Here is a 27,882-nt window from a genome sequence, read left to right on the forward strand (position 1 = left end):
GATTCGAACCTGTGACGCCCCAATGCTGGGTTGATCGGAGCACTTGGCTATCGCTCCTTCAATCCTCTTGCACTGGCACGTGAACTCGATGGTGCCTCCTCAGGTGGGAGGAGCAGGTGAAGCCCTTTTGGAACTTCCAGCAGGTGAATGGCCTCCCTCCAGTGTGGACCCACTGGTGGGTCAGCAGTGCAGCTGACTGAGTGAACTCTCCCCTGCACATGGGGCACGTGAATGGCTTCTCTCTGTCTGAACCCCTTCCTGCACACTGAGCAGGTGAATGCGTCTGTGCGTTTCCAGCACTGATGGGGAAGGGAATCCTTTCCCACAGTCCCCACATTTCCACGGTTTACCCATTGGGTGGAGCTTTCCTTGTGTTGCTCAGGGTTTGAAATTACAAACAAAGCGGGGACATAGTCTTTCCCACCGCATGGGGTGTGATTTTAATTCCCCAATCTGAGTAAATGGTTTGAAGCACTTTTCACAGTCAGCGCTCTGAATCTCCCTCACTCGGTATCTCAGTATTCTCCCTGCCACACCAGTGTCCAAAGTCTCTCAAGCAGACAAAAGCAAACATTTCTTCAGGACCATGGGGGCAATGGATGACGCATCTGACTCCACCTACTTGTTTCAACTGCAGCTCACAGCTTCTTCACACATCCCAATTCATCTTTCTCATTGTCATGAAACCGGCGTATGGTACAATTCCTAATCTGCAGGAATGAGAATCTTTTCACTGTCTCGCGTCAGTAAATGTCCCTGAGAACATCAGAGTTAAGTCACAGCGCTGTCAGAGGAGGGGAAGCTGAAATAGCCCCACACGCTGCTCATGGGCACATTTCACTTTCCCCAACTCACCGCCCCAACAACTGCGGCTCTTGGGAGTGGAAAGGGAACAAGCACCAAAACCCAGTCTCAGCTTTGTAAATCTTCAAGAAATAAGAAAACTGTACATCCCTTCGGATCTTCCATCCTGGGCTGACGGCGTTGATTTTAAATGGCTGTCCAATCAGTGTCGATTCGTTTTGGCTGAAAAAATCTTCCTTATCTCATCCCGGCATTTCTTGCCACAGAGAACTGTGCGGCAGAGTTCATGTATATATTTCCTTGTATGGTATTTTGTAAATAACATTCGTTTGCTGGTTGTTTGTCTCGGGTATTTCAGGTTCATTAGCCCCTGTTTAAGTGTGTTGGTAAATGTGTGGGCTACTATGATGCTGAGAGGGTTGAGTTGTCCGGACATCCTTTCACAGATGTCTTTAATGTAAAGTAATGTGGCTAGGGTTTCTGCAGACGTTGTGTCTGCTTGTGTCAGTTTGTTGATGTGAAATCGTCACACTGGGTTTATTGGGTAGGCAAAAGTGAGGACTGCAGATGCTGTAAACCAGAGTTTAGATCAGAGTGGTGCTGGAAAACCACATCAGATCAGACAGCTTCCGAGGAGCAGGAAAATCGACGTTTCGGGCAAAAGCCCTTCATCAGGAATAGAGGCAGGACCCCTCCAGGGTGGAGAGATAAATTGGGGGTGGGGTGTGCTGGGCAGAAGGTACAAAAAAGTACAATAGGTGAATGCGATTTGGGGATGAAGGTGACAGGTCAGAGAGGAGGGTGGAGCGGCTAGGTGGGAAGGGAGATTGGAAGGTAGGCGAGGTCATGAGGACAGCGCTGAGCTGGAAGGTTGGAATTGAGGTCAGGTGGAGGGAGGGAAAATGAGGAATCTGATGAAGTCCACATTGATGGCCTGTGGTTGGAGTTACCCCAAGCGGAAGATGAGGCGTTCATCCTCCAGGCATCGGGTGGGGAGGGAGCGGCGATGGAGGAGGCCCAGGACCTTCATGTCCTCGGCAGAGTGGGAGGGGGTTTGAAATGTTCGGCCAAAGGGCGATGGGGTTGATTGGTGCGGGTGTCCTGTAGATCTTCCCTCAAGCGCTGTGACTTGACTCTGCAAGGAGTCTCCAGTCTCCCCAATGTAGAGGAGTCCGCATCAGGAGCAATGGATACAAGAAATGAGATTGTTGGATACACAGGTGAAAGCCTTCGATCGACTACGGCCCGGATTCGATTTCCGGTCAGGGAAGAAATTTTCAGTAGAGGTATCAGGGTTGGCTTGCATCTTCCTGGTGGTCTAGTGGTTAGGATTCGACGCTTTCACCGCCGCGGCCCGGGTTCGATTCCCGGTCAGGGAAACCGGTTTCAGGGGGTTTATAGGCTACCCGTCCTTATTAAATGCTCTGTACAGTTGTTTATTGATCTTCGTAGTTCCTGGGTGCTGCAGTGTATCGTGGCTCGTTGAAATCGTGTCCTCATTCAGATTTGTTTGTGTGTGTAGTGGTGATTGCTTCTGTAGTTAAGTTCTTGGTTCGCGTGCATTGTTTTCCTGTAGACGCTGTTTTGAATTTACCATTGACTGTTCGCTCTCCTGTGACATCTAGAAATGGCACTTTGTTGTTGTTCTCCTCTTTTGTGAATTTTATGCCAGTAAGGATATTGTTGATGGTGTTATAGGTTTCCTCTAATTTGTTTCATTTTTTGATGACAAAAGTGTCATCTCTGTAGCGGACTCAAAGTTTGGGTTGGATCGTTGGAAGGGCTGTTTGTTCGAGTCTCTGCATTATTGCTTCTGCGAGAAATGCTGATGTTGGTGGTTTCATGGGAATTTCGTTGATTTGTTTGTAGGGCTTGTTGTTGAATATGAAGTTGGTGGAAAGGCACAGTTCCACGAGCTTGACAGTGCTATCTTTGCTGATGAAGTTGGCGCTGTGTTTGTGTCTTTGGTTCTTCGAGTAGTGTCTTCAGTTTTTTTTGGCCACGTTGATGATCATGGATGTGATCAGGGCTGTTATGTCAAAGGACAACATTATTCCATCCTCTTCCATCTCAGTGTGTTTGGTGTTCAGGAATTCTTGCATGGAGTAAATGGAGTGGAGTGAATCTTCGACTAGGTGTTTTAGCCTTCAGTGAAGGCCTTTGACTAGTATGTATATTGGTGTTCCAAGTAGTGAGATTATGGTCTAAGGGGGGCTCCTGGTTTGAAGGGGAGGAGAAAACAACAACGTGGCATTCCTTGATGTCACAGTAGAGTGAACAGTCAATGGGGGAACTTCAAACTAGCATCTACACAAAAACAACACACACAAACCAAATACTTAACTGCAGAAGCAATCATCCCAACACCCACAAATGAAGCTGCATCAGGACATTATTTCAATGAGCCACTACACACTGCAGCACAGAGAAACTCCGAAGAGCACAAGAGAAATACGTATATAGTGTATTTAAGGAGAACGGTTCCCCAATAAATCCCCTCCGCCGATTTCTCATTGATGCTATCAAGGTGACTCTCAAAAGTTCGGTTTGACCCTCCATTCTTTCCTGTTTGTTTTGTGTGAGTTTTGAAAGCTTTCGCAATTCTCCGACTGAGTATTGGAGTTGGGAGGTTATGTTGTGGTTGTACAGGACATTTTTTAGACCACTTTTGGAATATTGTGTACAATTCTTGTCCTTTCCTATCAGAAGGATATTGTGAAATTTGAAAGGGTTCTGAAGCACCAATGGGTCCACAGAGGGGAAGAGGCCCTTCTGCTGCCCTGAGTGTGGGAAGGCCTTCAGTGATTCCTCTGCCCTGCTGACGCACCAGTTGGTCCACACCAGGGAAGGCTGTTCTCCAGCCCCAAGTGCGAAATGGCTTTCAGCAGTTCTTCCCACCTGCTGAGACACCAGTGGGTCCATATTGAGGAGAAGCCGTTCTTCTGCCCCGAGTGCAGGAAGGGCTTTGCTCTTTCTTCCGACCTGCCGGCCCATTGGTGTGTCCACATGGGGGAGAGGTCGTTCAGTTGCCTAAGTGCATGAAGTCTTTCATCAATTCCTCAGCCCCGCTCCTCCACACTGCTGAAGCACCAGTGTGTCCACAATGGGGAGAGACCCTTCAGCTGGCCCGAGTGTGGGAAGAGGTTCATGTTTTCCTGCAACTTGCAGAAGCACCAGCGGGGGCACCAGCGCTCCCAGCAATCAGATCCCAGCGGTGACGCTGCCTTCGGTCACCCCCAAGGACTGAACCTCCTGCCAGTTCTGACAGTGGGTGCAGTGGGAGAGTAGGTGGGCTGTTTTTGTTTTCTCCTGGACTGCAATTGCCTCCCCCAACCCCCACAACTACAACCCCATGGTGGCTCACGGTTAGCACTGCTGCCTCATGGCACCAGGAACCCAGGAATACTTCCACACTTGGGGGTCTGTGTGCAATTTATGGAGGGTAGGAAAATGGATCTGACTTCGTTAGTCTTCGGAGAATCGGTGCAGATGTTTTGGGCTGAAGGACCTGTTTCCACACTGTAGGAGTTCAACCATCATATGAGCTTTGCTTTCATTGGAAACTGCTGCTCATTGAGCCAGAGACTGCACATTGCCAAATGAAATGATCCAGAGAAACGTAAGACCGCAAGTGCATTGGAGCAGAAGTTAGGCCATTCGGCCCATCGAGTCTACTCAGCCATTCGTTAGTGACAAAAGTAGTGCAGATGAGATTAGCTACAGTGTGGAAACAGGCCATTTGTCCCAACAAGTCCACATCGACCCTCCGAAGAGTAACCCATCCAGACCCATTTTCCGCTCACTAATGTACCTAACTCTATGGGCAATTAATCATGACCAATCGACATGACCTGAACATCTTTGGTTTATGGAAGAAAACAGGACCACCCAGAGAAAACCCACGCAGACACTGGGAGAATATGAAAACTCCTCACAGACAGCCACCCAAGGCTGGAATCAAACCTGGGTCCCCGGCGCGGTCAGCCTGCAGTGGTAAACACTGAGCCACTACATGTTGCAACCCGATGGAGGCAAGCAGGAGGTTGGGAGAATGCAGAAAACCAGGCAGCACCAGTGGAGTCGTCAGTGTTTTGGGTGTTAACCCTTCTTCAGGACTGAAACGTTCACTTCTCTGTGAGAAACGATTTACAGGAATGTTGCTGGGGGTTGGAGGGTTTGAGCTACAGGGAGAGGATGAATAGGCTGGGACTGTTTTCACTGGACCATCAGAGGCAGAGGAGTGACCTAATAGAGGTTATACAATCATGAGGGGCATGGACAGGTTAACAGACAAGGTATTTTGCTTGGGATGGGGCAGTCCAGAACTAGAGGGCATAGGTGTAGGGTGAGAGGCGAAATATATTAAAGGGACAACTTCTTCATGTACTTATATGAAATGAGGTTCATGTTTTGGGTCAGGTGTCACAGGATTTGGGTCAGGTGTTGTCAAATGGGACTAGATTAGTTTAGGATATCAGGTCAGCATGGACAAGTTGGACCAAAGTGTCTGTTTCCATGCTGTATGTGTCTCTGACGACTGGTCCTGTTGTAAGTTTAAAATAGAGTCCAAGTAACTTTGAATAGTTCAATCTTGTTGAGCTCACCTCCTGAAAAGTTTCAGATGAATCCCTCTGAGAGATACTGTTTAAACATGCTGAGTTGGACAAAGTATCCCATCAAGTTCAACACAAACCCAGAGTTGAAGAAGTCAGAAGTCAGAACACCAAGGGGACCAAAACTGATCACAATATTCCAGGTGCAGCCTCATCAACGTCCTGTATAACTACAACATAACTTGCCAACATCTTGACTCAATTCCCTAATTGATGAAGGCCAGTGTGCCTAAACCTTTCTTCACTGCCTTGTGTACCGATGTAATCAGAGATATAGGACCTACTTTAAACTGATCCACAATCCTGCTTCTGGGAGCACAGTGACTAATAGGGAACGCAAAAGGGAGATTGGCCTTTAAATGGAGTATAAAAGTCGGGAGGTTATAGTGGAGGTTTTGATTGAAAGGGCAGTGAAGTTTCAACCAGCTGACAGCGCATCTGAATCACATGTAGATCAGACCAGGTTCGGAAAGCAGGAAACCAGATAGGTTTTTACAACAAACCACAACGATTTCATCATTAGACTCTTAATTCCAGATTTATATTGAATTCAGATTCCACCATCTGCCGTGGCAGGTTTTGAACTCAGGTCCCCAGAACATTAACTGGGTGAATAGTCTGGTGACAATAAAGTCAGCCATCGCCTCCCCTGAAGACATTGGCTTATTGTGTTCAGAGGTAACAAAGGAGAAAGAGGTTTCAGCAGCTGCTAAGTTGTTGATATTACACAAGGGAACATCAGCACTCTCAGTAAAGGCACACACTGAAGTCAGTGTACTGTATCAGAGGGAAGGGCTCGGGAACCAGAAGAAGTAGGAACAGGAATATGCCATTCAGCCCCTTGAGCCTGCTTCTCCATTCAGTAGGATTCTGGGTGATCTGGTATTCCCCACATTCACTTTCCTGCCCTTTTCCTGTAACCTTTCATTCCCCGACTCTTCAAAAATCTATCGATCCTAGTTTTAAAGTGACATGAAGGCTGTCAACAGAGTTACTGGGGTGGGGGGGGCGGGGGGAGGGGGGACGTGGGCTCAGGTCGAACTTGGGGACTAAAACAATGGCTTCACAATTCACAATATTTAACTAAGGGAATGTTTATGGTTATCCAATGCTGGAAATTGGGCAGGCATTCAGATAAATGATTAGTAAATAATGAATGATAGAGGAGTCGGGAGAGAAGTGGTGTTCAGGCACAGTTGGATATCATCAGTATAGATGCCAAAACCAGCAGCTACTTTTAAACAAATTAGAATGGAAGACGCTAAAAGCAGACCCTCCCAGAGGATAGAGTCATGCTGGAGAGGGTCAGTACTGTCATTAACCCTGATCAAGGCTGTCTGCAGGTCGACGAGGGAATGTTCATCCATATCACCGGTACAAAGGATGTCAAACATGGCCTTGATAAGAACTGTTTCAGGGGCGGAAACTAGACTCGAGGGCTTTAAACACAGAATTCTGGAAAAGATGGGAATGGCTAATTCAACAATGATACATCCGAACCAACATTTCCATTGGTGCGATAATAATAGAAGTGTTTTGGTTTTTATTTCGAAGATTCTCAGGAACACTTAGTAAGAAGCAACAAAATTAACACAAGAAATACTGCAATTACTACAATGTGCCTGCTCCCAATAGGGGGCCATCGGTGTGAAATTAACAGTCTACAAGGGGCAATATCGGAAAGGAATTACCCAGTTCATAGCTATAAGAGGGGAGTCACAGACTGCTTGATACAAACATATAATGGGCGGGAGTAGGCCACTCGGCACTTCGAGCCTGCTGCAACATTCAATAAGATCATGGCTGATCTGAATTCAACCTCAACTCTACATTCCAACACATCCCCGACAATCTTTCATTCACTTGGTTATCAAGAACCTATCTATCTCTGCCTTAAAGATTTTGAATCCACTGCCTTTTGAAGAAGACACACAACCCTCAGAAAGAAAAGAAATCATCCTCATGTTTGTCTTCGCCATTTAAAATATGACCCTGTACTTTCAGATATTAAGATAGGGACACAAGCTGCATTCAAATAATACCTGTGGTACAGTTAACTATGTCAAAGTGCTTCACATGAACATTATGAGAATTCCTTTAAATATCACAAGACCGGAGCACAGATTAGGACAGGTGACCAAAGACTTGGTCAAAGGGGCAAGTTTAGGGCAATCTTTTAAACAGGTTAAATTTCCCAAACATCAGAAGACAAAGACGTGAACAACAAACACAAAATAGCAAAGAATGGGAAACAACAGTGTAGTCATTATGTCACAGGATGAATAATCCAGGGAACATGAGTTCAAATCCCACCACAGCAAGAGGTGAGATGTGAATAATTCAAATCATAAATGGGGAACACAAAGTTAGTCTCAGTATGGTATCGATGGCACTGACGTCAATTGTCATAAAAACCCATGTTCACCAATGTCCTTTCAGGAGGGAAACTGCCATCCTTGCATGGTCAGTCTTACATGTGACTCCATGCACACAGCAATGTGGTTGACTCTTAAACTGCCCTCTGAATTGGCACAAGCAAGACACCTTGCACTTAGGGATGGATAACAAACATCAACCTTGTGAAAGTGTCATAACAGAAATTGCTGGAGAAACTCAGCCAGTCTGGCAACACTGGTGGAGAGAGAGAGAAAGAAACAGAGTCAATATCCTGGCCTGAGTCCAGAACAGTTGTGAAGAAGGGTCACAGCACTTGAAATGCTAACTCTGTTTCTCTCTCCACATGTGCTGCCAGTCCTATTGAGTTTCTCCAGCATTTGATGCATTTTTGTGTTTCAGATCTCCAGCATCTGCAGTTCTTCATTACACTGACTTAGTGAAGCTCAAATCCCATAAAAGGGTAGAGCAGAAGGGCTGGAATTCCTCAGCAAGTCTGGCAGCAGCTATGGAGATAAAAACAGTTAGTACTTCGGGTCATTGAATGATCTTACATCAGGGACAAACTTTTGGGGAAGCTGCAAGAGTAGAAGTCACCAGTGTAACTTCAACATCTGGGAGAACTCTCTCAGCATTGGGGGTCAGGCTGACTCAGCATTCTGGTCCTGCTTATTACCTGTTAAATTCTCAATTTGTTGTTCTTGTTATATTTCTACATGGTTGACACATTCCTATGTTTTAAAATGGAATTCCAGCAGACAGGAATTTTCCATGTAAGTAATCATACATTAGAGGGTTTGGAACGTGAATGTAACTTTTAAACATAAAGTATTTATTCATGCATGGGGTGTGGGCATCGCTGGCAATGCCAGCATTTATACCCATCCTTAACCACCCTGTGGTTGGTTGGAAAAGTGCATGAAGGTTTCTGAGATTGTCTTGATCAGCACAGCAATCTCAAAGATGGGTGTGCTCAGGTAGAAGTACCCTCCACTCCCACAGCCAAGTCTCCATTCACTTCAATTATAGATGCCATCTAAACCTCCCAGGTCAAGGACAGCATGGGATGACGATCAGAATAAAGCTACCTCTACTCTTCAATTTCAAGTGAAGCTACCTCAACACTGTTCCCAACAAACACTGCCAAGACAGAAACAGCATTGGGTTAGATACAGAGTAAATCTTCCTCTCCACTTCCCCATTCATACAGTCCCAGGACAATGACAGCAGAGGGTTAAATAAACAGTAGAGCTTCTTCCATTCGGACTGGCACTTAGTACGTCCTACACCAATCCTCAAGGAAAATTCAGAACTGAAGTATCATCTGGTACTAAATTCACACTTCCTAATGGGAATCACAGTAACAGAAAATCATGTCGTGAAACACGGCTAAAACACACACAATGTACAACAAAACGAGACTGTTCTTGGGATCAAAGACATTTAAATGACAGGAGACATCGTCCCTGCAGTGATCCGAATGTGAGCTGAACAACATTCTCATGTGAATAATATTCTCTGGGAATGCAATTTCCACCTCACTGCTGTCGATTCAGTTCCTCTGCTCTCGTTCAGGGCTGAGTTGCGGCTGACCACATTGTGGCGTGGGGTCAAGAGGTTAGACAGTTAAGGTCAACTTGTATTGAGGGCATCCTTTGTCATGCCAGTGAGGTCGAGGGTCGCTCATTTACTCAACTTATAATCGGGGACAAGGGGATGTCAGGCTGGGCTTGTATCAGTTTGAGTTTTGAAGAAACAGATGATCCGATGGAGCTGTATAACATCTGGAGAGGACTTAATGTAAATGTAATGTCAACTCAATTCTAGCCAGAGACTAGTCTCTCATTTAAGATAGGAGAGTTTTGTTTTTCTCTCAAGTGTTCTCGAGTCTTTGAAATTCAATTTTTAAGATAGCAGCATGTGGTGGTCTCACGGCATCAGTGACCTGGGTTTGATCCCACCCTCGAGCCGACTGTCTGTGTGGAGTTTGCACATTCTCCCCTTGTGTCTGCGTGGGCTTCCTCTGCTGCTGTGGCCTCCTCCCACAGTCCAACGGATGTGCAGGTGAAGGTGGATTGACCATGGGGGATGCAGGGTTTTCGGGATAGGGTAACGAACTGGGTCTGTGTGGGACGGTCAGTCAATGTTGACTCGATGGGCTGAATGACCGACTTGCACGCAATTGGCCTATATCAATCAATAGTATGCACTTGCTTTATGGTTACCGACATCAAATTACATTCGTGGTTTTGGTTATTTCATCTCTTACGTTATCGTATTCAACCAACTACAGCATCTAGAAACTTGCTTAATTACTATATCCAATATCTGCAGAGTACTTTTTCTTTTTGTCACGACCATTATCGTGAACTCTGACGTGTGACCTCTTCATTGCTGTCAAAGTTCCTTATTTATCGCCGACATTGTCATGGTTTTACATTGTCGAATGTCTTCCTGGCTTTTGCAGTTAAGACCCTATATTCTGCCCTTGTCAACATTTTCCCTTACAATTCTCTACTAAGGATTTCATGAAAGACCTCAGAGTGTGGTGAGACTGCGGAACTCACTACCATAGTGAATAGTTGGGGTGGAAGACACGACAACTGAGGGTAAGCAACCCAATACAAATGAATGTCACTGTCACTACATTCACAACAGAGTGAAATTAAAACATGCAATGTCCCTCAATTTCTCAACTGTTCCGAACCAGACTTGATGAAGAACAGATCTTGCACATCAACATTATAATTTAAACAAAAACCAACAATTACAAATATAGTAAATTTTCGAGGGCAAAGTTAAAGAAGATAATCTAATTAATAGCAATTATTTAAAATCTTTGATCAAGTCCCCCACCATCTCAGAGACAGAAACTTAAGCGGCAAATTAAAAAAGAATTTTTGTTTTAAACTTACCAATTCAAGCAAACAGTTTCCAACAATGGATTGCCAAGCCTTTGTGCAATCCTTGGACTATGACTGTTTCAAAGACACGTAACTGTAAATCTAATTTAAAAGCCACTGCTGAATGTGAATAGACACCCCAAAGTATTCAGCCATTTCTTACAAGCTGGGACTCATTCCCAGAAAGAGCCAACAATTCTTTAACTGGACAGTAGGATCTCGAGAGAACAGCTCCTGGGCTCAACAAGCAGCAACACCAAATGGAAGCAAAGTTGGCAACGGGGCTGGGCGGGGCAAGAGCATAAAACAAAAAAGGCCACTGACTCTCCCACTGCACACACACTGTCAGAATACACAGGGGCTCAATCCTGGGAGTGACCCACAGCAGTTTCATGAAGTGAACCACACTTGATGAACAGATCTTGCACACCGGAATTATAATATAAACAAAAACAAACAATTATGAATACCGCAAATTTACTCGTGCAAAGTTACACAAGATGATCCAGTTAATAGCAATGATTTAATCCTTTTCATCAAGTCCTCCACCATCTCAGAGACAGAAACTTAAGGGGAAATTAGGGAAGAGAATTTTTAAAATTATCAATTCAAGCAAACCGTTTCCAAAAATGGTTTGCCAAGCCGTTGGGCAATCCTTCGATGATGAGTTATTCACAGGCACATAACCGTAAATTTAATTTCTAAGTCACTGCTGAATGCGAATGGACACCCTGAAGTATTCAGCTATTTCTTCCAGACTGGAGCTCGTTCCCAGACAGAGTCAATAATTATTTAACTGGACAAGAAAAAACTAAAGAGAACAGCTGCTGGTATCAACGAGCAGCAGCGCCCACTGGAAGCAAACTTGCAGGGGTGGGGGAGCACGACGACATAAAAAAAAAACTTCCGACTCTCCCACTATAAGCACTGTCAGAATGTGCACGGGTTCAGTCCTCGCAGTGGCCCACAGCAGCTTCACCAGCAGAATCAGATTGTTGGGAGCACTGGTGTGCCCGCTGGCGCTTCTGCAAGGTGCAGAATGATGAGAACCTCCGCTTCCACTCGGGGCAGGTGAATGGCCTCTCCCCGGTATGGGCCCACCTGTGCCTCAGCAGTTGGGAGGAATTGCTGAAGGCCTTCCCGCACTCTGGGCAGGGGAAGGGCCTCCCCCCCGTATTGACCCGAAGGTGGGATGCCTGGGTAAAGCCCTTCCCACACTTGAGGCAGGAGAACGGGCTCTCCCCGGTGTGGACCCGCTGTTGCCTCAGCAGGGCAGAGGTATCGTTGAAGGCCTTCCCGTACTTGGAGCAGCTGAAGGCCTTCTCTATTATGTGGACCCGGCGGTGGGTCAGTAGGACGGAGGAATAGCTGAAGGCCTTCCCGCATTCGGGGCAGGAGAATGACCTCTCGGCTGTGTGGACCCACTGGTGCCTCTGCAGTACCGAGGAATTGCTGAAGGTCTTCCCGCACTCAGGGCAGGAGAACAGTCTCACCCCGGTGTGACTGCGCCCATGAGTCTCCAGGTCAGATGGGAAATGGAAGCCTTTCCCACAGTCGCAACATTTACATGGTTTCTCCACGGGACGGGATTCCTTGGGTTTCTCCATGACCGAAGCTTCAGCTGCACACAAACGCGTGTACAGCACCTCCCTGCCGTGAATTCCTCTTCCCAGACTGTATAACTTTTACTGGCTCCACAATCAGAGTGCTGCAATAGTCGGGTCTCTCTTCCAGTCTCACTGATGCTGAAAACGTATTGAAAGAGGAACCAAAAAGCTTGGTTCCTTCTCACAGAATCATAGTCGAAAATTGTTATAGTCCCGATGGATTCAGTGACTGCCAGACATTGACGTGAAATTGAGGACTGCAAATGCTGGAGAGTCAGAGTCAAAGCACAGCCGATCAGGCAGCATCTGAGGAGCAGCAGAGTCAATGTTTCAGGCAAAGCTCTTCATCTGTTGATATTGAAATGTCCGTCTTCAGATCTTCAAATAATCTGTAAAAAGAGATTACAAAAGTCATCACTGTCAGTCCAGGTTAGAAATTCCAAACAAGCAATTCTACTTTCTGCAGAACATTCTTTTCTTTTCCCACAAAATTGAAAGCACCATCCCACCCCCTCTCACCCCTCTATTCTCACTCCGCTCAAACTAATTCTCCCGACGGTACTGATACAGGATCTTACAGAGACCGAAAAGTGAAAACATCAAGACAGACACCTCTGAATTTTGGATACCTCCACCTGAAAGTTAGTATCTTTCACAATATGTAGGAGTGAGTAAGTCTGATTTAGGGAAGCAAATAAAAGTGTCAATTCAGGATTAACCTTCAATGCAGCTTCTTGAGAAACAACCAGACACGAAATGGTTAACATCTGGGGAGGTGGAAGTGGGGAGATGGAGGAAATGAGATATCAAGGCATTGTCACCGACACCAGACAGAAACTGAACATACAGGCATGGCAAACATTACGGGCAAGCCAGAGTCACAGAGATACACAGCACAGAATCAGGTTCTACAGTCCAACTCATCCGTGCCGACCAGAGAGCCTAAATTAATCTCGTCTCATTTACCAGCACTTGGCCCATATCCCTCTGAACTCTTCCTATTCATATACCCATCCAGATGCCTTTTAAATGTTATAATTGGACCTACATCCACCACTTCCTCAGGCAGATCATTCCTTACACTTGCCTCCCTCACCCCAAACATATTATCCTCCTGTTCTGGACTTCTCCCATCCCAGGGAAATGACCTTGTCTATTTATCCTATCCATGCCTCTCATGATTCTATAAACGTCTGTAAGATCTCCCCTCACCCTCTGGTATACCGGGGAAAAAAGCTGAAGCAATGCGTTTACTTTTAGCTTCACACTCACTGAACTTTACTCCCGTGTAAAACATTGCTTCCCTCCCCCACAGTGTCCATGGGAAAAACCAAGAGTGCTGAGACTCTGGAGTTGGGAGAATGCGACGTAGAATTCCTGCAATGTGGAAACACGCCATTCAGCCCAACAAGTCCACACCGACCATCCAAAGCGTAACCTATTTGGACACTTTCCCTTATACCATTCCACCAAACTTAATGCACACTATGGGCCCATTTAGTATGGCCACTTCTCCCGAAACTGCATATCATTAGATTTTGGGAGGAAACCAGAGCACCCGGCGGAAACCCAGCAGACACGGCAGGGAGAATGTGCAAATTCCACACAGACAGTCGCCCCAAGGCTGGAATCGAAAGCGGAAAGTGCTGCCCATGTATGCAGAAAGAGGTGGGGGCTGGGAACTTTGTTAATTGTACCACACAGTGGATTGTTGAGTAAGGTTAAATCTCACGGGATCCAGGGAGAGCTAACCAACTGGGTACAAAATTTAGAAGCGCATTGTTGTGGATGCTGGAATCCTTCCTGAAAACAACAAATGCTGGAGATCACAGTGGGTCAGGCAGCGCTGTGCTATTCTATGACTGGATAGTGTGGATGTGGAGATGATGTTTCCACGAGAAGAAGGGTTGAGGATGCCAAGTCATTGAGGGCATTTAAGACAGAGATAGGTTCTTGATTAGTAAGGGGTCAAGGTTTATGAGGAGAGGGCAGCAGAATAGGATGGAGAAACACATCATCCATGATCGACTGGTGGAGAAGACTCGATGGGCCAAATGGCCTCATCCTACTCCTGTGTATTATGGTCTTAAAGCTGGGCAGATGACTTAAGGGGTTCTCACAAACTCTTTCAGAATCCCGAAGAGGAGTTGTTGGACTCGAAACTTGAACTCTTCTTTCTCTCCACAGATGCTTCCAGTCCTGCTGAGTTTTTCCCGTATTCTCAGTTTTAGTTTCAGATTTCCAGCATCCACAGTTCTTTGTCTTATTTATCAAATTCATTTTTTGCCCTTCCCAAGTGTCTGGAACTTCATCTCCCTGATCTAGAAACTGTTCACTTACCTTAGAAATTACCACTACCTCCTTATCAAAGTAGACCCCTTTGATGCAAAATGATTGTTCAATTCTGTGACCAAAATTATTGCATTCGTAATTACTTCCACCAGGGACTCTCAATATCTCAGGCCAGAACACAGCTAGATTGTTTCAGACAATACATTTATGTGATTTGATGAAATTCCCTATTCCCGACTTTACCAGCGTGTTGCAGGGAATGGAGGGTTTGAATTAAGAAGAAGCTGGGACATTTTTCCAATGGAGCCAAGGAAGTTGACAGATAACTTTGGAGATGTTTAAAATCAGGAGGGGTATAGATTATGTGTCATTTCCAGGAGGCTCAGAATATTCTATTGCTCCAGAAGGTGTAAAAGGGGGTCAAAGCTTCAGCAGAAATCGAGCAGAGCTGAGAACAGACAACATTTAACTCTGTGGGAACAGGGAGATCAGAGGACAGAGAAATCAGGACCTGAAATCCGAACTGACACCAGACTACCATGTTATCAGTGCTTTGATTAGCAGTGCCCACCCTCTACCGGTTCTGAGCTTCTCACTCGACTTGAATGCCACGTATCCCTTCGATATTCCGGATCCAATCCTTGTCATTCTGAAGCCACATCTTTGTAAGGAGTCTCAGATCACAATTATTCTCTTCAATGTGTGCTGTCAATTAATTCGCTTTTGTTACAATGCAGCACACATTCACATACTGAGCTTTTAGTTTTATTTTTTGTGATGGTGAGAATCCAGTTTTGATTGCTAGTACATTTATTCTCCTTGTCCCTTTCTATCATTCTCTGGTATTTGGTTTCCAAATCACTACATTGCTCACTGGCCTTGATTTGGATTGGCTGTGCTAAATTGCCCAGTGTCCAGGGATGTGCAGGTTAGGTGGGTTGGCCATGGGAAACGCAGGGTTATCGTTTCAAAGTAATAGACGGAGTAGGCCATTTGGACCATCGACCCTGCTCCACCATTCATTAAAATCATGGCGGATCGATCAATCGTCTCAGCTCCTCCCAATTGCATTATCCCAACTACCCTTAATTCCCTTACCACGCAGAAAACCCATCCAACAGTGTCTTAATGAAGGTGCCTCTGCTGCCTCCTTGAGCACAAAATTCCATTAATTGACCATTAACCACATAGGTCCTGCCCTGAGTTGCCTCATCAAAATGCAACAGCTCATATTTGTCTAAATTAAACTCCATCCACTACTCCTTGGCCCATCGGCTCATCTGATCAATTATAATTTATATTAAACTTTCTTTCCTACCTTATTCCCTAAAAGCTGAAAATCTCCATCCCACACTCTCACCCTCCATTCTCACTTTGTTGAATCTAATAACGGATGTCTTCATCCTGAAGGGTTTGGTTCATGCTGATTAACAGGCCCACATTCAAGAGAGATCTAACTGAAACGTACAGAACATTGAACGCCCTGGACAGAGTGGACATTGGGAAGATGTTTCCATTGGGAGGAGAGACTAATACCCATGGGTATAGCCTCAGCATAAAGGGAGAATGGAGATTAGGAGAAATCTCTTTAGCCAGAGAGTGGTGAATCTATGGAATTCATTGTCACAGAAAACTGTGGAGGCCAGGTCACTGAGTATGTTTAACATTGAGATAGAGATGTACAGCACAGAAGCAGACTATTTGGTCCAACTTGTCCAAACCGACCAACTATCCCAACCCAATCTTGTCCCACCTGACAGCACACGGCCCCATATCCCTCCAAACCCTTCCTATTCATTCACCTACCCAAATGCCTTTTAAATGTTGCAATCGGACTCGCCTTCACCACTTCCTCTGGCAGATCATTCAATAAACGTACCATCCTCTGCGTGAAAAAGTTGCCCCTTAGATCTATTTTGTATCTTTCCCCTCTAATGCGAAACCCATGCCCTCTCGTTCTGGACTCCTCCAACCCAGGGAAAAGACTTTGTCTATTTATCCTATTCATGCCCCTCATGATTTTATACACGTACAGTTACGACGTTTAAAAGACATTTAGATAAGTACATGAATACGAAAGGTTCGAAGGTTTATGGGCCAAACTCTGTTAGGTGCGACGAGTTTAGTTTGAGAACATACTCAGCATGGACTTGTTGGATGAAGGGTCTTTTGAGTGCTGTCTGACTCTGTGACTGACCTGTCCTGGTCTTAAAACCATTTTCTTACCTCCCCCCATAAGCATCCACTTCTTTGTTGTTCAAAACTCAGATGAACTTAGCCTTGAATATGTTCAATGACCCCACTTCTGAACTCAATTCCTCTTCGTAATACATCACTTGCCTTGCTGATTGCCTGCTGCATCTGCCCGACAGCTGGCATTGACTGGTGTGGAGGGACTCTGAGACCCCTTAGTACATCCATACATCATTCCTGATGAAGGGCTTGTGCCTGAAACGTTCACTCTCCTGCTCCTCAGATGCTGCCTGACCTGTTGTGCTTTTCCAGTGCCGCATTTTTCGACTTTCACCTCTAGTCCTCACTATCTTCACATTCCAATATATGACCATTTAAACAATGCACTGCTTTTTTTTTAAACAGCAAAGGCTATAATTTCACATTGCGGCACTGCACTTGCCATGTGTTTGTCAATTGAGACACAGACCTGGACCAACTTCGGGAACAGGCAAAAGACTGAGTTCTGAACAAAAACCGTAGCACACTCAAAACGTCGTTTCTGTTTCCCTTTCCACAGATGCTGCTCGACCCGTTGGCTTTCTGCAGTATTCTCTATTTTTGTTCTACACAAATGCTGCTTTCCATTAAAGAACTTCAATCCCTGTCCTCTGGTAACTGACCCGAGTCAGTGGCAATAGGTTCTTCTGATCATTAACCTGCCGATTCCCACCACGTCTTCTCCCATCATTGCCAACAGCTCCTGGAAATCTCCAGTTGACCTTCTTTGCTCCAAAGAGAACATTCCCAAACTTGGGAATGTCTCCACAAAATGGAAATTGCTCATCCCTGAACATGATGCAAATGTTACAATGGGGAAGAAGTTTTGGCAAAATATTGTCAGTTAGCAGGTGGAAAAATGTTCAGGACGTAAAACACAAATCCCAGTCTCCAGCTTTGTGAATCTTTAGAAACTCTTTGGGAAGTGGAATTAGAGGAGAATGAAGGATGAACTGTCCGACTGAGCAGCGACAGTCCAGACACCGTTCCCTTGTTTAAGAGGCTGATTGACTCTGATATTCTCGGGACATTAACTGACCTGAGACATTGAAAGAATTCTCTGCACATCGGGAATTCAAACCCATTCTCGCCTCGGGACCAATGAGAAAATTCGGGAAGAGGCAAAACACTGAAAGGCTCGGAGGGCGATGGTCCCGGTGTAGGAGAGCTCGTTCCTCGTGACATGGATATGCCTGCAGATGGTGGGATCAGGCTGTCCCCATGTCTCCATAATGAATGTCCAAGGCTTTATTATGGAAAAGTAAAACTGATAGAAGACATTGGCAATTTTGGGCGGGCGGGTTGAATAATGAATTGAATAGTAGGTTCCTCAAAGACACTGTGGAAGGGGGGGTGGGAGTGTCTCTGTGGCGCAATTGGTCAGCGCGTTCGGCTGTTAACCGAAAGGTTGGTGGTTCGAGACCACCCAGGGGCGGAGTGTTTCTTGTTCTCGCTCCTACCGCTTTCTTGGCTGCGAATGTGCACGTTTTTAATGGTTTCAGGAAAATGTTTCCCAAACGGAAATCTTTTCCACTGAGGCAGTACAAAGGGGATCCTGAATTGATTGAATTTCTAACGTAAAGGACTGCGGATGCTGAGAATCCGAGACAGAAAGCTAAAATGCTGGAAAAACTCAGCAGGTTTGGCTGTACCTGCATGAGGAAAAAAACGAGTTCTGAATTGGTGTCTCTGATTCTCTTTCCAAAGATGCTGCCTGACCTGCTGAGTTGCTCCTGCAATTTCTGTTTTTGTTTTATACTAAACGTCCATTTCATCTTTCGGGATGAAACACACAGACTCGCCATTTGCAGATATTTAACCCTTTCGAATCACTGTGAAGTGATTGGATTCAAACAATCTCAGCAATGATTTACTCTTTCGCAGCTCCACAGGCAGACAGACCTGGGAAATGAAGCTGTCAGTGTGATTCTGTATTGATGGGCCGAGTGGTGAATGCGATGGACATGAAATCCATTTCGGTTTCCCCACGCAGGTGTGAACCCTGCCGACTACAGTTGAGAAACGACGTCAAAAGAAAAGGGAGATTGCTCCACGGTTTTTTAAAAATGCAAATCAGTGAGGGGTTGAAATATTTCAATCACATTGGGACTGGTCGGGAATCTGTAGCCCACTGCCTGTCAGGGTGGAACAAGCAGATAACCACAGAGCTGCTTTTGAGGCGATGAGCCAAGAGTTTGGAAATGAGACTGGAACAGTGAGGGGCGTGAAGTCATGATCGAAGTTATGCAGGCACCTGAGGACAAAGGTGTTTTATTTGCCAGTGAAAGATACTGCTTCACAAAGTTGGGACTATGGAAGGGAAGCAGTGACGGTGATTATCTTTGGCTGTTCTTCTTGTGAATGTTCCCATTGCTGCGCATGTTCGTGATAACGTGAGAACTCTGCAGCATGGCGGCGTCAGATACGCACAGGCCTGGGGCGCAATGGATGATGCATCTGACTCCACCTGCCTATTTGAAATGCAGCTCACAGCTTCTTCACACACCCCAAATGATCTTTCTCATTGTCCTGAAGCCGGCATACGGTTTGAATTACTGGTCTGCAGGAACGAGACTCTTTTCACTGTCTCGCGTCAGTAAATGTCCCTGAGAACATCAGAGTCAAGTCACAGCGCTGTCGGAGGAGGGGAAGCTGAAATAGCCCTGCACGTTGCTCACGGGCACATTTCACTTTCCCCAACTCACCGCCCCAACCACTGCGGCTCTTGGGAGTGGAAAGGGAACAAACACCAAAACCCAGTCTCAGCTTTGTAAATCTTCAGGAAATAAGAAAACTGTTCATCCCTTCGGGTCTTCCATCCTGGGCTGACAGCGTTGATTTTAAATGGCTGTCCAGTCAGTGCCGATTCGTTTTGGCTAAAAAAAATCTTACTTATCTCATCCCAGCATTTCTTGCCACAGAAAACTGTGAGGCACAGTTCATGTATATATTTCCTTGTATGGTATTTTGTAAATAACATTCGTTTGCTGGTTGTTTGTATAGGATATTTCAGGTTCATTAGCCACTGTTTAAGTGTATTGGTCGGTTTGTGAGCTACCATGATGCTGAGAGGGTTGAGTTGTCCGGACATCATTTCCCAGATGTCTTTAATGTAAAGTAATGTGGCTAGGGTTTCTGTAGATGTTGAGTCTATTTGTGTCAGTTTGTTGATGTGAAATCGGCACACTGGGTTTATTGGGTAGGCAAAAGTGAGGACTGCAGAGGCAGGAAACCAGAGTTTAGATCAGAGTGGTGAGGGAAAAGCACAGCAGGTCAGACAGCTTCCGAGGAGCAGGAAAATCGACGTTTCGGGCAAAAGCCCTTATCAGGAATAGAGGCAGCATGCTTCCAGGTGTGGCGAGATAAATTGGTGTGTGCTGGGCCGAAGGTAGCAAAGAGTACATCAGGTGAATGGGGGTGGGGATGGAGCGGATAGGTGGGAAGGTAACAGGTCAGAGAGGAGGGTGGAGCGGATAGGTGGGAAGGGAGATTGGCATGTCGGACTGGTCCTGAGGACAGCGCTCAGCTGGAGGTTTGGAACTGAGGTAAGGTGGGGGAGGGGAAATGAGGAAATTGGTGCAGTCCACATTGATGTCCTGGGGTTGAATGTATCCGAGGCAGAAGTTGGGGCATTCTTCCTCCAGGCATCGGGTGGAGAGGGAGCGGCGATGGAGGATGCCCAGGTCCTGCATGTCCCTGGCAGAGTGGGAGGGGAGGTTGAAATGTTGGGCCACAGGGCAATGGGGTTGATTGTTGCGGGTGTCCTGGAGATGTTCCGTCAAGCGCTGTGACTTGACTCTGCGAGGAGGCTCCAGTCTCCCCAATGTAGAGGAGACCGCATCGGGAGCAATGGATACAAGGAATGACATTTATGTTAGCCTTCTAACTTCCATGACCAGGGTTCGATTTACGGGCAGGAAAGCAATTTTCACTAGAGCTGTCACCCTCCCGCCGTATCGCCCTGGTGGTCTAGTGGTTCAGTTTCAGCGTTTTCATCGCTGTGGGCCGGGTTCAATTCCCGGTCGGGAGAGCAACTTTTTAGTGTGCTTTTTGGCTACCCATTCTCCTTAAATGCGCTGTACAGTTACTTATTGGTCTTCGTCGTTACTGGCAGCTGCAATGTGTAGTGGCTCGTTGAAATAGTCTCCGCGTTCAGATTTGTTTGTATGTGTAAGGATGATTACTTCTGTAGCTAAGTACTTGGTTCGCGTGTGTTGCTTTCCTGCTGAGGTTGTTTTGAATTTCCCATTGACTGTTTGCTCCACTGTGACATCCAGAAATGGCACTTTGTTGTTGTTCTCCTCTTTTGTGAATTTTATGCCAGTAAGGAGATTGTTGATGGTGTTGTAGGTTTCCTCTAATTTGTTTCATTTTTTGATGACAGAAGTGTTTCATGGGTATTTCGTTGATTTGTTTGTAGGGCTTGTTACTGAATATGAAGTGGATGGTAACCACGAGGTTGACAGTGTTATCTTTGCTGATGAAGTTGGTGCTGTGTTTGTGTCTTTGGTTCTTCGAGGAGTGTCTTCTGTTTTCTTTGGCCATGTTGATGTTAATGGATGTGAACAGGGCTGTTACGTCAAAGAACAACATTATTCCAACCTCTTCTATCTTAGTGTCTTTGGTGTTCAGGAATTCTTAGATGGAGTAAATGGAGTGGCATGAATCTTCGACTTGGTGTTTTAGTCCTCAGTGGAGGCCTTTGACTAGTCTGTATATTGGTGTTCCAATTGGTGAGACTATGGCCTGAGGGGGGGCTCCTCGTTTGAAAAGGAGGAGAACAACAATAAACTGCCATTCTTAGATGTCACAGTAGAGCGAACAGTCAATGGGGAACTTCAAACTAGCATCTACAGAAAAACAACACACACAAACCAAATACTTAACCACAGAAGCAATCATCCCAACACCCACAAACGAAGCTGCATCAGGACATTATTTCAACGAGCCACTACACACTGCAGCACAGAGTAACATACGAAGATCACAAGAGCAATACGTATATAGTGTATTTAAGGAGAACGCGTCCCCAATAAGCCCATTCCGCCGATTTCTCAGTGATGCTTCCAAGCTTACTCTCAAAAATTTGGTTTTTCCCTCCATTCTTTCCTGTTTGTTTTTTGTGGGTTTTGAAAACTTTCCCAATCCTCTGACTGAGTATTGAAGTTGGGAAGTTATGTTGGGACTATACAGGACATTCTTTAGACCACTTTTGGAATATTGTGTGCAATTCAGGTCTCCCTCCTATCAGAACGATGTTGTGAAAGTTGAAAGGGTTCTGAAGCACCAATGGGCCCAAAGAGGGGAAGAGGCTCTTCTGCTCCCCTGAGTGTGGGACGGCCTTCAGTGATTCCCCTGCCCTGCTGACGCACCAGTTGGTCCACACCGGGGAAGGCTGTTCCCCGGCCCCAAGTGCGAGATGGCCTTCAGCAGTTCTTCCCATCTGTTGAGACACCAGTGGGTCCACACTGAGAGGCCGTTCTTCTGCCCCAACTGCAGGAGGAGCATTGCTCTTTCCTCTGACGTACTGGCCCATTGGTGTGTCCGCATGGGGGAGAGGTCGTTCAGTTGCCCTATGTGCAGGAAGGCCTTCAGCAATTCCTCTGCCCTGCTGAGGCACCAGTTCATCCACACCGGGGAGAAGCCTTTCTCCTGCCCTGAATGTGGGAAGGTATTTACCCGCTCCTCCACACTGCTGAATCACCAGCTGGACCACAGTGGGGGGGGGGGTTGGGGGGGTTCAGTGGTGGAGGGGGGGAGGCCATTCTGCTGCCCTAATTGTGGGAATGCCTTCAGCAATTCCTCCGCCCGACTGAAACACCAGTGTGCCCATACCAGGGAGATGCCCTCCAGCTGGCCCGAGTGTGGGAAGAGGTTCATGTTTTCCTACAACTTGCGGAAGCACCAGCGTGGGCACCAGTGCTCCCAGCAATCAGATCCTACCAGTGATGATACCTTCAGTCACCTCCCAGGACTGAACCTCCTGCCAGTTCTGACAGTGGGTGCAGTGGGAGAGTAGGTGGGCTGTTTTTGCTTTCTGCTGGACTGCAATTGCCTCGCTTACACCCCACAACCACAACTCCATGGTGGCTCAGGGTGAGCACTGCTGCCTCATGGCACCAGGAACCCAGGAATAATTCCACCCTTGGGACTCTGTGTGCAATTTATGGAGGGTAGGAAAATGCATCTGAGTGGGTTAGTCTTCGGAAGATCAGTGCAGATGTGTTCGGCTGAAGGACCTGTTTCCACATTGTGGGAGTTCTATGATTCTATGAGCTTTGCCTTCAGTAGACACTGCTGCTCATTGAGCCCGGGACTGCACATTGCCAATGAAATGATCCAGAGAAACCAAAGACCGCAAGACCATCGGAGCAGAAGTTAGTCCATTTGGCCTAATCTGCCATTCGTTAGGAACAAAAGTATTGGATGAGATTAGCTACAGTGCGGAAACAGGCCATTCGTCCCAACAAGTCCACACCAACCCCCCGGAGAGTAACCCATCCAGACCCATTTCCCTCTGACTAATATACCTAACTCTATGGGCAATTAAGCATGGCCCATCCACATGACCTGCACATCTTTGGTTTACGTAAGAAAACAGGACCACCCAGAGAAAACTCACTCAGACATTGGGAGAAAGTGCAAATTCCTCACAGACAGCCACCCAAGGCTGGAATCAAACCTGGGTCCCCGGCGCTGTGAGGCTGCAGTGGTAATCACTGAGCCACTACATATTGCAACCTGAAGTTGGCAAGCAGGAGGTTGGGAGAATACAGCAAGCCAGGCAACACCAGGATGTGGAGTAGTCAGCGTTTGGGTATTAACCCTTCTTCATGACTGAAACGTTGACTTCTCCATGAGAAACGATTTACAGGAATGTTGCTGGCGTTGGAGGGTTTGAGCTACAGGGAGAGGCTGAATAGCGTGGGGCTGTTTTCACTGGAGCATCGGAGGCAGAGAAGGGACCTAATAGCGGTTATAAAATCATGAGGGGCATGGACAGTGTAATAGACAATGTCCTTTCCTTGATGTGGGGGAGTCCAGAACTAGAGGGCATAAGTTTAGGGTAAGAGGTGAAATATATTAAAGGGACAACTTCTTCAATCAGAGTGTGGTACATATATGAAATGAGCTGCCAGAGTATATCGGTTAGGTGCTGTCAAATGGGAGTAGATTAATCTGTCAAATGGGAGTAGATTAATATAGGATATCAGATCAGCATGGACAAGTTGGACCGAAGGGTCTGTTTCCATGCTGTACGTGTCTCTGACTACTAGTCCTGATGTAAGTTTAAAATAGAGTCCAAGTAACTTTGAATAGTTCAATCTTGTTGAGCTCACCTCCTGAAAAGTTTCAGATGAATCCCTCTGAGAGATACTGTTTAAACATGCTGAGTTGGACAAAGTATCCCATCAAGTTCAACACAAACCCAGAGTTGAAGAAGTCAGAAGTCAGAACACCAAGGGGACCAAAACTGATCACAATATTCCAGGTGCAGCCTCATCAACGTCTTGTATAACTACAACAGAACTTGCCAACATCTATACTCAATTCCCTAATTGATGAAGGGCAGTGTGCTAAAACCTTTCTTCACTGCCTTGTGTACTGATGTAATCAGAGATATAGGACCTACTTTAAACTGATCCACGATCAGGGAGCACAGAAGTAGAGTCGTGCTGCGTGAGTGTGCTGGGTAGATAACCCAGAGGTCGATGGGTACATACCATGTCATGCTATTGCTCAATGTCTCTGTAAGCTACTTTCATATACAAAGGTTCTTTGTTCTGTATCTTGCCTTTGCATCTGCTTCCCAAAGCTTCTTCAGTGGAGGCGTGGCCGCTGGAGCCCAGGAGTTCAACAACCCCCCGGAGCTGGAGGAAGGTCCAAGCTCCAAGATGCGGGTGGTAAGTTTGGAAGCTGGATTTGCTCAAGGCTTGTATTTTTGACTCATTTAAATGGTACCTACAGTATGGGGCTATGGTTTACATTAAAACCGGAGGATCATATCAGAGTGTTTATATTTAGCAGTGGTGGTTGGTAAAATGCACTCTCTGGAGGAGCACTTTCTATGATGCTGCATTTCTTGCCCTATGCCCTTCCCCTATTTCTGATCTCCCATCTTGATTTTATATTTTTTGGTCAAATTTAATTTCATATTAATCAGACTTGGTATTTATTCACTGTGTTCTATTAATTTGTTTGTTCGAATATTGTAAGTCAAAATTAATGCTGTAATTTAATTTCTGATGTCAGAGTTTGACATTGAATATGCAGGTGTGAATACCAGTAAGTTGTGAAAATAAATCAAGAACTTGTGTTTTTTAACAAAAAGAGCAGTTGACTGATATTCATGGCATCGTCTCATTTGGGTGTGATGATTCATATCTGACCAACAAACCGTTTCATGCAGTCATCCAATTGAATAAAAAAATTCTTTAATTTAATTAAAGAAAATAACTCTGGCAGGCTAAGATTTATGCAATCTATTTATAAGATTATATCCATTGCTTGCAATATGGTCTCGTCCACATTGCGGAAACTGGACGCCAACTAGCGGAACATTTCAGGGAACAACTCTGGGACTCTAAATCTAAACGACACACCGCCCTGTGGCGGAACACTTTAACTCCCCCTCCCATTCCACCAAGGACATGCAAGTCCTGGGCCTCCTCCACTGCCAAATTCTTGCTACCCGACACTTGTAGGAAAACACCTCAACTTCTGCTTTAGGACCCTCCAACCACATGGTATCAATGCAGATTTCATCAGTTTCCTTATTTCCTCTCCCCCAACTTATCCCAGATCCAACCTTCCAATTCGACACCAACCTCTTGACCTGTCATAACTGTCCATCTTGCTTCTCACCTATTTGCTCCTTCATCAGCTCTGACCTATCACCATCAATTCCTACCTCCATCTACCTATTGCACTCCCAGTTGCCTTCCCTCCAGCCCCACTTCCTTCCCATTTATCTCTCAGCCCCCTTGAGCCACCCTTTATTCCTGATGAATGGCTCCTGCTCTAAACCAAGACTGTGATGAAGCAACATCCTCAACAAATAGGAAATAGCTCCCAAGTCAGATTTCATTCCCTCTTCTGTTTCCCAGTTCTTTCAGAAATAAGGAATGTCTTTTTCTTCCACTAGAAAGTGGTCTTCCTCTTTGCGCTGTCTGAAGTGTTATCCCTCACCACTCCTTCAGACACCTTTTAAGAATCCTTTCAACCTGTTTTTCTAACAATTGTAGAGGTGACCAAAAGCAAACATTTCACTCCTTCTCAATGCCCCATTTCTCCTCCTATGAGCCATTTTGTCATGTTGTCTGTGTTACAAGCAGCTGAGTGCACTTGGTTTCTGAATTGAAATTTGGCCATTGAAGTGGACAGGATTAATATTTATCGATGGCTAGCTGTGTTTGCACTAACTGTAATTATCCACCAATACGATGTCTTTTGTTCCACCAAAACTGGAAACAATGATCTGTGTTTATATTGCAGTCGGATGTAGAAAATCATCCCAGCGATCTTCACGTTATTATAGTTTACTGAGGCCATGACAGCATTGCGTGGCAGTTTGATGTGACTAAAACCTGGATGGCAATCTCTAGATTATGTTGTAAAAATATCGGTACAATGTTATTCACACCCCATGGTCACCAACTGAACGAAGCTGCTGTGCGTTTAAATCCCGTGATGAACCCCAGTCTGTGTTTTACTTCTCACATTGTGGGGAGCTGAGCATTTACCCAAACAATGGGCACACCACCTCCCTGACACAGTGTTCACAAATCAAACTGACAGCAAAAATTCACGTGTGATCGAAAGTTTCCGCAAAGAAAATTTGACACAACCGATATACGGAGTGAACTGACTCCTTTCTTCATTTGAAATATAAGACATTGATCGTAGTGAGCCTGACGTGATTTAAACACGCAACCTTCTGATCTGGAGTTAGACGCGCTACCGTTGCGCCACAAGCTCACAGAGAGCTGATGACTTCTATTCATGCTTAAGGGAAGTGATCGCACTACAATGATTTTATGTCCATGTCTGTTCTGTTTCTCCCCCCTCTCTTTTTGTCTCTCGAAACAATTTTCAACTCTCTCTCAATAAAAATCTGACAGAATTGCGGATGTTGTATATCAGAAACAAAAAAAACAGGAGTTGTCGGTGACCCTTCCACAGAACTGATGGTGATTGGGAAAATGTCAGTTTATATTTAGGAGATATTGTGGTAGGAAGGCGGAGATCAGGACGGAGACCAAAGAGAAGGAAGAACTGTTGGACAGAAAAAGGAGTTGATAACGGTCTGCGTGGGAGGGTTAATGGAGACTGTTCGTGGCTAAGTATTGTCGAATGACAGACTATGTGATAACAAGGCTTGGTGTGTGTGGAAGGGGCGAGGATACTATAGAGTTCAGCCCTAGAATTATTGAATTCGATATTGGGACCGGAGGGATGTATGGTCCCCAAGTATAATATTCGGTGCTCTTCGTTCTGCTGGTGCTGAGCTTGGCTGGAACACTACAGCAAACCTGAGACAGAGATGTTGGCCAGGGAACAGGATGGGGTGTGGAATTGGCAGGCAACTGGAAGCTCAGGGTCTTTTTTTCGGGCAGAACGTAGATGTTCTGTGCAGCAGTCACCCAGTTTATGCTTCGTTTTCCCCAATGTAGATGAGCCCATATTATGAGCAGCAAATGCAGTAGACTGGGTTGTGGGTAGTGCAGGTAAAGTGCCACTTCACCTTGAAGGTAAGTTTGGCCGCTTGGATAGTGAGGAGGGAATAGGTAAATGGGCTGGTGTCACACATTCGGCAGTTGCAGGGGAAAGTGCAACTCAACCTGCAACTCTACTTTGAGAAAATCCTGGACTTGAACTCCCAAGTCTCTTTGCACTTCGGATTTAGCATTTTCTCCCCATAACCCTTCTGCTCCAACAGTGACTATCTGGTGTCAGGGTAGCACCAGTGATTTCCTGACATATGGATTGTATTTGGGGATACCAAGGAATGTCAGGATCTGCGAGTATCTCAGGAGC

At 45.8% G+C, this 27,882-nt stretch overlaps 3 non-coding genes across 3 annotated transcripts; 2 read left to right on the forward strand and 1 right to left on the reverse strand.

The window, feature by feature from the left end:
* The first annotated feature begins 2,111 nt into the window (after positions 1 to 2,111).
* trnae-uuc (transfer RNA glutamic acid (anticodon UUC)) lies at positions 2,112 to 2,183 on the forward strand. The gene has a single exon. It is a non-coding gene; the product is annotated as a tRNA-Glu (tRNA).
* Positions 2,184 to 18,206: 16,023 nt separating this feature from the next.
* On the forward strand, positions 18,207 to 18,280 carry trnan-guu (transfer RNA asparagine (anticodon GUU)). The gene has a single exon. It is a non-coding gene; the product is annotated as a tRNA-Asn (tRNA).
* An 8,471-nt stretch (positions 18,281 to 26,751) lies between these two features.
* Positions 26,752 to 26,823, reverse strand: trnaw-cca (transfer RNA tryptophan (anticodon CCA)). Its single transcript has one exon. It is a non-coding gene; the product is annotated as a tRNA-Trp (tRNA).
* Positions 26,824 to 27,882: the final 1,059 nt, after the last annotated feature.

This window comes from Chiloscyllium punctatum, chromosome 36 (assembly GCF_047496795.1).
Source record: "Chiloscyllium punctatum isolate Juve2018m chromosome 36, sChiPun1.3, whole genome shotgun sequence".
Taxonomy (NCBI): domain Eukaryota; kingdom Metazoa; phylum Chordata; class Chondrichthyes; order Orectolobiformes; family Hemiscylliidae; genus Chiloscyllium; species Chiloscyllium punctatum.